The sequence below is a fragment of the Equus caballus genome, chromosome 21, assembly GCF_041296265.1.
Source record: "Equus caballus isolate H_3958 breed thoroughbred chromosome 21, TB-T2T, whole genome shotgun sequence".
Lineage (NCBI taxonomy): Eukaryota > Metazoa > Chordata > Mammalia > Perissodactyla > Equidae > Equus > Equus caballus.
Genome location: NC_091704.1, coordinates 10,950,190 through 10,960,126, shown reverse-complemented (window position 1 = coordinate 10,960,126; position 9,937 = coordinate 10,950,190). Strand labels below are relative to the sequence as shown.

The 9,937-nt window shown below is 38.4% G+C and overlaps 1 long non-coding RNA gene across 1 annotated transcript in view; it reads right to left on the bottom strand.

Moving 5' to 3' along the window:
- Positions 1-9,588, bottom strand: part of LOC138919878 (uncharacterized) — a 28,911-nt gene extending 19,323 nt beyond the window's left edge. Inside the window, exon 1 of the long non-coding RNA XR_011430426.1 lies at positions 9,479-9,588. This is a non-coding gene — a long non-coding RNA (uncharacterized lncRNA). The remainder of the gene's footprint in view (positions 1-9,478) is intronic.
- Between the last annotated feature and the right edge of the window lie 349 nt (positions 9,589-9,937).

Below are 9,937 nucleotides of genomic sequence, written 5' to 3'. Positions count from 1 at the left end.
AATGGCTCTGAGTGTTGGTTGGGAAACACATTAAAATCCCTGGCTTTTACCAGACAGAGAAAGACAAACACCATATGATTTCACTCATAAGTGGAAGATAAACTAACACACAAACAGTTTAGTGTTACCAGAGGCGAAGGGTGTTGGGGGGTAGGGACAAGGCGTGAAGGGGCACATTTATATAGTGACTGACAAACAATAATGTACAACTGACATTTCACAGTGATATAAATTATTATGACCTCAATAAAAAAAAAAAACTCCTTGGCTTTTTACTTTCTGCAGGGCCTTCTCCTGTCACCTCTTTGCATACTCAAGGCCTCGTATTCAGCCAGAGATGGACAGATGGCTAGGGTTCTCACAACTTTTATGTGTAAACCAACCTTCCGGACCCCCACCAGTATGTCAAATCTTATTAAGAACTTCTCTGGCTTTCTCATTTCCAGAATTGCCTTGATTAACCTCTGGTTAGTCTCATGATATTGCACCCTCAGACCGTCTGTGTTAGCTATCCATCCCCAGTTGTTTGCACTGAGGTTCATATTCCTTTTGCACAACACCTCCAGGCATGGGGTTTTTCCATACTCCATTCCAACTCATGTCAGTATCCCAGAGCTCAAAGCTGCTGGTTTTCATAGCTTGTTCAGCTCTGGTAAAACAAAGCCAGAGGGAGATGGGAGCATCCCTAGGCTAAAACTCTGGACACTCCCAATGTCCCTTCCTGGAGTTCAGTAGTTTTGCTTGAATAAATGCATCTTGATTCATTTATGTGTTTGCTCAATTTCCATAGAGTGAAAGTAATTGTTTTAATAATGTTATGCAGTTTCATCATTGCTTTTTGGGGAAAATTGCCAAGCTCCTCATTACACCATTCTGAGGGTCCCACTCAGTTATCTTTTTACTAATTTAAAAAATAAGAAAGAAATATACTTACACACATTTTTATCATGTCTTGTGTAGATCTAAGTTTTCATCTGATTTTATTTTCTATCTGTCTGGAGGACTTTAACATTTTTATAGTGCAGGTATACTGTTAAATCAATTCTTTCATTTCTTATGTCTGTGAGAAAATTGGACATACACAAATTTTTACTTTTTTACGAAACTATTTTACTTTGCATAGAATTCAAGGAAATATTTTTCTTTTCAGCACTGCATGAGGATTTTGCTCAATTGCCTTCTACCTTTGTTTTCCCAAAGGAAATCTGATTTTATTCTTGTTTTTGTTCTTTACATAATGAGTCTCCTTTCTCTGCTGACTTCCTCTTTACTTCATCACTGTTTTAAAATCATGGGTTATGATCAGCCTTGGTTTATATTTCTACATTCCTATGATTACAGTTCACTGAGTTTTAATTTTAGGTCTATAATTTTCATCAATTTTGGAAAATTGTTTACCATATTCTTCAAATAATTTTTCAGTCCCCTCCTCTTTCTTCATTCTTTGGGAGCTTTAATGATAATATTAGGTCACTGAAAGTTGTCTCACAGCTCACTGATAAGTTTACAGTCTTTTCATTCTGTTTCTTTTTGATTAGTATACCTTCAACCTCAATAATCTTTTCTCTGCAGTACCTAATCAGTTGTTAATTTCCCCAATGTATTTTACATTTCAGGCATTGTAGTTTTCATTTCCATATGTTTAATTTGGGTTTTTAAAAATCTCCCATGACTCTCTTAACATGCTCATATTTTGCTCTATCTTTGTCACCATATGAAACACAGGTATAACTATTTTAATAACCTGTCTACTAATTCTATATCTGAGTCAGTTTTAAATATTGATTTTTCTCCTGATCATGTATCACATTTTCCTGCTTCTTTGCAGGTGGTATAACTTGGAAAGTGTTTGATCCTTTCAAGGTGCATTTTTAAGCTTTGTTAGGCAAGACCAGAGTAGCTTATAAAAGGTTAAGGGCTTTTTTATGTCATAGGTCTAATTTTTCCTCTCTATTAAGCCAGTCTCCTTTTGCATACTTTACCCAATATTCCATATATTATGGAGTTTTTCCACTGTGGCTATTGGTTCATTACTTTTGGAGAAATACTAGGGTTCACCTTGACTGTTTATGCAGTCAGGGATCTTAGTCTTGAGCAGTTGACTAATGTCTGAACACTGTCATTTCACACATATTTTTTATATTTTTAAATTGTTTGAGGTGAAAGAGTGCCTGCTATCCTTGTTACTCCATCATAGGGGAGGAAGGGTCTGAAACTATAACTTAACCCATCTCAATCACGTGTTTGTAAGAAGGAAATAAAGGAGAGATATTTAGGGGCCTCCATCGCAAGGTCACCAAGACCTAGGCCCTGACTGAGAAATATTTGGTTGATAAGCTAGATCCAAAACATTCACTTTTTGTGATTACACTTTGTGTGTGTGTGTGAGGCAAAAACATGGAAACTGCAGGAATTATCTAAAATCGTCCAGTTATCATAATCATAGGGGAAATATGGTAAGAAATGAGAATATGAGTATGTATAAACATAAAAATGGTAATAACAAAATGTAAGTCAACTTTTTTCCAATTTACTATTTTTAAACAATATTTTTGTGTATTGTTTCTACTAGACAAGAATTAAGATGCTTTCAAATATCTGACAAAGATTTATGATTTTAACCATATGCTTTACAGTACTCAATTAATTTTGCAAATGATTAAATGTGTGGCAGTATTTAATTAGTTAAATCCATAAAATTCTCTTTATTTATGTCAAATGTAGGTATTCAGAATATTCCTATCTGATAGAAAGTTTTATGATGATAGAAAACTTCTTTATCTGTAAAGTCCAATACACGTGGCTAGTGAACACTTGGTTATGGCTAGTACCCGTGAAGGATTCAATTTTTAATTTTATTTAATTTTAATCAATTAAATTTAAATAGCCACAAGTAGCTAGTGGCTATTGTATCTGACAGCGCAAATCTAGAGGGATGTTGATAGTTTAATGAAATGACAATTATTTGACAATTATAACTTTAGGCATGGTACATTAAACAAATAAAACTATTAGTGGATATTTCTCACCCTGCTTTAAAACCTTCACACGTTAAAGAATCTGCACTATTGTTAAGTTTGCTGGTAAGTATTGAAACACGGCTAAGCAGCCACATGGCATTTTATACTCTTGTAGAATGGCCCTGAGCTCCAGCATACTATTGGCCAACAACACATGATACCTGATTTTCACTGAGGGGCTCATTTAGAGATGCTCCCTTTATGTGGGACTCAGCAGTACTACCAGGATGAGAAGTGCTCAAAGGAATTGGGCTGGGGCAGGTACCCAGGTAATCTGTTGGCTTCAAACAAAGTATAAATGGAAACACTAGTCTGTCAGATGAATTTGGGAAAGTGGTTAACACTCTAATATTAAAATCACAAGAAAGGAAATGAAATGAAAAAAACAGCCCTATGGGTTAGCAATCAAGTTGTATGTATATTTTTTGTTTTTATTTTTTTGGTGAGGAAGATTGGCCCTGAGCTATCATCTGTTGCCAATCTTCCTCTTTCTGCTTGAGGAAGTTTGTTGCTGAGCGAATACCTGTGCCAATCTTCCTCTATTTTGTATGTGGGATGCTCACCACAGCATGCTGTGATGAGCAGTGTATAGGTCCATACCCAGGATCTGAACCTGCGAATTCTGGGCCACAAAAGTGGAGCATGCGAGCTTAACCACCAGGCCTGCACCTCTAACTTTTAATGAACATGTAATGGCGATAACAAAAATTTAAGACTATTAAATTCTTAATTTTGAGTATTAATGTATGAAATCAATATTAATACCAATTTTGAATATTTGTACAAAACTTCTGAATAAAATATTCACAAGAAAAACTGAGCAGTTTTTCAAGAGAATAATATGCCATGGCCAAGCATGTTATATTCTGCCTCAAGTGTTATATGCGGTTTTATTCATTGTTATATGTGGTTTTATTGCACTGTCCTCCTCAGCTGTCTGGCTATTCGGTGTCTGGTTATTAAGGAATTCTTAATCCCCTAAATATGCCAGCTACCTTGTCACTAACGTATATTTAGGAAGACCAAAGCTGCTCTGTACTTTGTGTCCACTTGGTGAGTGAAAGCCAAGGGGGAGGGAAGAAGCCCAGGGCAGAGCACCTCGAGCACCACCGCAGTGCATCCCCCTGAGTGACACTCATTCTGGTAGTTCCTCTAGAGCCGTTAACTGAGGATCAGCAGTTTTTTTCATAAAGGGCCAGATAATAAATATTTTTGTAGTTACTCAGCTCTGCTGTTGTAGCTGGAAAGCCGCCATTGACAATATATAAACGAATGGGTGTGGCTGTATTCCAATCAAATTATGTTACCACTTGGTTTAAATTAATAGATAAAAAGAAGTTCTGAGAGATCTCCTTAGTTTGTGTCTGCCAGGTGTAAGAATTTTGGAGGGGAAGAATGAATTTTTAAAATTTCTTTAAAAAAGGACTAAATGCATAAAGCAAAAATAATAATGATGCATTGTATGATGTACATTATGGCAGAAGTGAGCTGTATGATAAAAATAATCCAGAGGATAGGCAGGTGAAAGGTAAATATACTGTTGAACATTACCTTATATGCTAGGCAGTATAACAGTATTTGAGGATGGACTGGGGTAAATACTGGAAACCATAGAATAATCTCAAAAAATAAAATAAAGGGGTATATCTGATAAGTCAAAGTGGAAATACAAAAGAAAAAATTCAATTTAAGACAAGGCAAGAAAGTGGGAAAAGGAAACAAGCAGCGGATAGGCAGACAGGAAAAAAGGCACCAGTGGTACAGAGAGACACAAATACATAGATATGTGGTTATTGGACCAGCATTAGAACGAGCTATGAACTTGATAGCATTGCAGATTCATGGGCTCCACCGAACATACTGGTGATGGGTCCAGAAAAGTATGGCTTAACAAGCTCTCCAGCTGACTCTTCTACAAGTTAAAGTTTTAGAACTGCTGATATAGATAATTACATCAATTGTAAATTGTCTAATGATTACATTTAGAGATTGTCAGGCTGGGTTTAAGAAAGAAAGGACAATACTACACATTTTAATATATATACACATTTACACAATATGTACATTTTAAAGAAAAATAGGTCAAAAGTAAAAGGGTAGACAGAGAATATCATGGAAACACTAATCCAAAGAAAGCTGTAGTGGCTGTGATAATACCAGACAAAGGAGACTTCAGAACAAGGAATATTACCAGAGTCAGAAAGCCATTTCATAATGAAAAAGTATCCAATTCCTCAAGCCCACATTCACAAGTGTGAATGTACATAATAATAGCTTCAAAACATAGGAAACAAACAGAAGTGAAAAGTAATAGGAAAAAAATAAAATGGTAAAGATGCTTCAACACACTTCTCTCAGTAAATAGATAGCAAATCAGTAATAGCAAAGAAGAAAACCCTACCAAACAAATAGACTTAATTATCAATTATAGAAAACTCCACCCAACAACAACAGAACACCTGTTCTCTTAAGTGCATGAGGAATAGTCACCAGGTTAGACCATATGTTGGGAAACAAAACTCTAGTCTCATAAATTAGAAATATCCAATCACACAGAGTGTATTCTTAGACCAAAATGGAATTATTAAAATCAGTAACAGAAATATCTGGGAAATGTTTGGAAATTAGGCAATACATATTTATATAACCCATGAGTCCAAGAAGAAATTTCAAATGGAACTTAAAATATGTTGACCTGAATAATAATGAAGATAGAACATGTCAAAATTTGTGACATTCAGGTTAAAAATGAGTTTAGAGGGAATGGCTAAAATTCAAAAGTCTGATAATAAGAAGGATGATAAAGATGTGGAGTCAATGGAGCAGTCATAAATTAATAGTGGGAATATAAAACAGTTTTAAAAATTGGAAAACAGCTTGTCAATTCCTCCTAAAGTCAAACATACAACTACCTTACTTCCTAACAATTTTACACCTAGGTATTTACCTAAGAGAAATAAAAACTTAGACCCATTCAGATACTCTCACAGAAATGTTTATAGCAGCTTTATTCATAATAGCCCCAAACTGGAACAACTCAAATGTCTGTTGACAGGAGAAAGGATAAATGAATTATAATATATCCATATAATGGAATACTACTCAGCTATATATTGGATTGAACTGATACATGAAACAACATGGATGAATCTCAAAGTAATTATGCTGAGTGGAAGAAACAAGACAAAAAAGAAAACATACTGTTTGATTACATTTATATACATTTCTAGAAATTGCAAACTAATTTATGGTCACAGAAAGCAGATCAGTGGTTGTCTGGAGGCAGAGGGGGAGGAGGCTGGGAGGTGGGAGGGATTACAAAGGCTTTGGGAGTGATGGATTTGTTCATGATCTTGACTGTAGTCATGGTTTCATGGATGTATACACATTTCAAAATGAATCCATTTGTAACTATATGTGGCGATGGATATTTATTAGACTTAGTGTGATCAGTTCTCAATATATACAAATATTGAATCATTATGTTGTACACCTGAAACTAATATAATGTTATAGGTCTATTATATCAAAATTTTAAATAAATGAATCCAAGTGTATACTTTAAATATATGCTGTGTTCTCTATCAATACAGATGTTATTAAAAACATGGTATTATAGTTTTATATAAAGATAGATGCAATATATATGGCAGCTGCAATATAGAAGATGGGGCTATAAATTGCAAGGTTCTTACACTTGACGAGTAAGAGCAGAGTTCAATATTAACTCTAAGTAGATTCTGAATAGTTAAGAATATATATTATAATACAGACCGTGACCACTAAAAATGATCACAAAGTATAGCAAAGAAGCAAATTAACATGGAATTTTAAATAAATACTTAATTAACCCAAGAAGACAAAACAGAGAAATATGGGAACAAAAGCCAGATGGAAAAGACAGAAAATAATAAAATGGATGATCTTAATCTAACTGTATCAATAATTACATTAAATGTAAATGGGCTAAACACTCCAAATGAAATAAAGACATTGTCACAAGGGATAGAAAAATAAGAGGGTTTGATAAACTAAGGGATGTCTTCAATCCTCAAGTTCTTTATGTTAAATCCTATGCCACATAGTTTTCTTATTTTAACAAATATTTTGAATGGCTGCATAGCACTCAAACTTACAGTTATAATAGATTTAATCATCTCCAGATGACTAGGTTTCTGTACACTAGGTTGGACAACATATCTAAGGTCTTTTCTGTTCTTCATCTCTGATAACTTCAACAGCTTATGTTTTTATTCTCTTTTATGGCCATTAACAATCCCTCACTGAACACTTTTGTGGTTCCTGATTTAGAGAATACTCGATGTATGATGATGCAGAGTTATACTAAGGTCATTCAATTTCAGCACCTCCTAGTCAGCAATAAAATATTCATTGTACTCATCATTCAGAAATTCCTTACCAAGAACCATGATCCATATATTACAATCACTAATTCATATTGCTATTCAATTCCAGAATCCTCACAGAGCATTGGATCTCAGCCTCCAGAGACCATTCATTGCTGGGCTTTATCACATTTATCCAGAAAACTCATGTCTGTGAGAATGTCAGTCTTTCCCTGCTTGGCCAAATGGGATCTCCATCTCTCATGCAACTACAGTCCTGACACGGGAAGCTCAAATCATTTCTTTACAGGACTTAATTTCTTCCTTCCTCCATTATAGCTCTTAATATTACTAAGTTGAGCACATAGGAGAGAATAATCTGGTCAGTGAATACGTAAACACCAGCTAGAAGAGACTGGGCTAGAAGAGATATGAGTATCTTCAATACGCAGTTTTTGACAGCCAAAACTAGAAACACAAAAATCTAAGAGGGAACAGGTTAATTAATTTGGTCCTGCTATGTGATGGCACGTACAGGATTATTAATCAGGATGATACTGGTCCCAGTGTAAAGTGCACACTCATAACTGGGGAAAGGTATCCAGTTGAAACTTAAGACATAGATTCTGTTCTCAGATTTTCTAAATGTAACTGCTCTTAGAGTTCATGACATATTAGTGTCTTGGGGTTTTCATCAGTAGAGGCAAGAGTATGAAGATCACTTCTTAAGCATGAATATCTTAGAGAAATATAATCTACATAAAAACTTAATAATATGTTGTAATCCTGTATAAATATGTGAGCTATTTTTATTGAAGAACATTGCATGTCCCCTAACTGGGTATTATAAAAGAAACAATTTGCCTTTTTAGGATAAAATTGTGCTTATCAGCCCTGCTCTGATAATGCTCACAAAAAAAAAGGGGGGAAAAATCAGGACTTTTACTTGAGAATGCATTTTTAATTTATAAATCAAGAGCTTCTAGGAAAGAGGAAATTTCCCTCCCACCGAAATGGAGCAGAAACAAAGAGACATTTGTGAATTATAACCTGCCCAAAAAATCCGATGTGATCAAGCGTCTCATACAGTGAGAACATTAGTAAGACTGACAGTGCCCTTAAGCAGCAACAAAAGGCATGTGGGTAAATAAAATGATTCCTTATTTTCTTCTATTTCAATTAGTATTTGGACATGTTTTAGGGAAGACAACTAAAAATCAGATGTTAATGCAAAGTTTTGTTAAACTTTTCTTCTATCAATAATTTAAAATCAATGATTTTATGAAAGAAAATCAACCATCCTCAATGTTGACTTTTGTGTGTAAACCAATTCTTTCCCCTCATCAAGGTTCTTCTTTTGGGGATGGCAGGACTGAGGAGGAAGTCAGGAGGCACCAGGCTGTTCTTGGGGCACAGAATGACTTCCTTACACGACACTCTCCAGGTCCACACCCGCCCTGCTCATACACATAAACAGATGGAAAAGAGGACAGAGCCTGGACTACGGGAATAGGTTTACAGCACGTTCCTGGGGTCCGAGCTCTGGGAACCCCGAGGCTCTGAGACAGTAGCTGCCCCTCAGAGCTCCCAAGTAGAGAACTTTCCAGGCTTTCCCAAACTAACCTCGGTGCCCCCTGGCTGGAAATCTCCCTTTAGGGCTCAAGATCCTACTTCCCTCTTGCAGCCAAGCAGCTGTGAGGAGAAAAGAGGAGGAACACCAGGGAACCCAGAGCCACCAGACAGTGACGCCACAGAGCCACAGCCATCACACCCGCACAGGTGAAGGACATGCACCAAATCCCCGTCACCCCAGCACAGCCACGCACCTGTCACAGCCTCGCAGCCACACCCACGGCACGGAGGCGCATCCCACCGCTCACTCGCGTCTCACACACACCCCGCCACACGCTGCCCGTCTGTCCCCACAGACACACACCGTCCTCTGCCGTTCAGGCCCGAGAGTCCCGTGAGGACTGGCGTCCCTACTACCGGCCTCCACGCTGTGAGCGCTTCCACTGCCACCCATCCTGGTTCACGTCGGGCTCCGAATTGACTCACTTCACAGGATTCCCGCATCCTGTGCTAACACATCCACAAATGAGCTCAAGTCACCCTGCAAAGAGGGAGAACCGCGCGAAAACGGAATGGAAGCCGAAGATCTGGAGTGACCGCTGCCCTCTGGGAAGTGTCGCTCCAACCTGAACATCTCCGGGCGCCGCAGCTCGTCCGAAAGGCCACCGAAGCGCGGAAGTTCCGCGAGAATGGCACCGCGAGAACGGCCCGGAGCCCGGCCCCCGGCCCCGAGCGCAGGTCTCTCCGCCAGGAGCGCGACGCGTGGGCGCGTGCGCGGGCACGGAGCCTGCGCGGAGGCCGCTGGTGCGCGTGCTCGGTCCAGAGGCGCCGCTGCGTCGGGGAGGCAGAGCAGGGCAGCCCGGCGCCGGCTCCGAGCGTCCGGCCTGTGCGCGCAGAGCCGCGCGGGAGGGTCCGCGGGGCGGCCCCGGGGCGAGAGCGCACGGCGGGTGTGAGCTCTGAGGGCGGGGCCCCGGGCGAGTCCCCTCAGGCGGCTGCAGC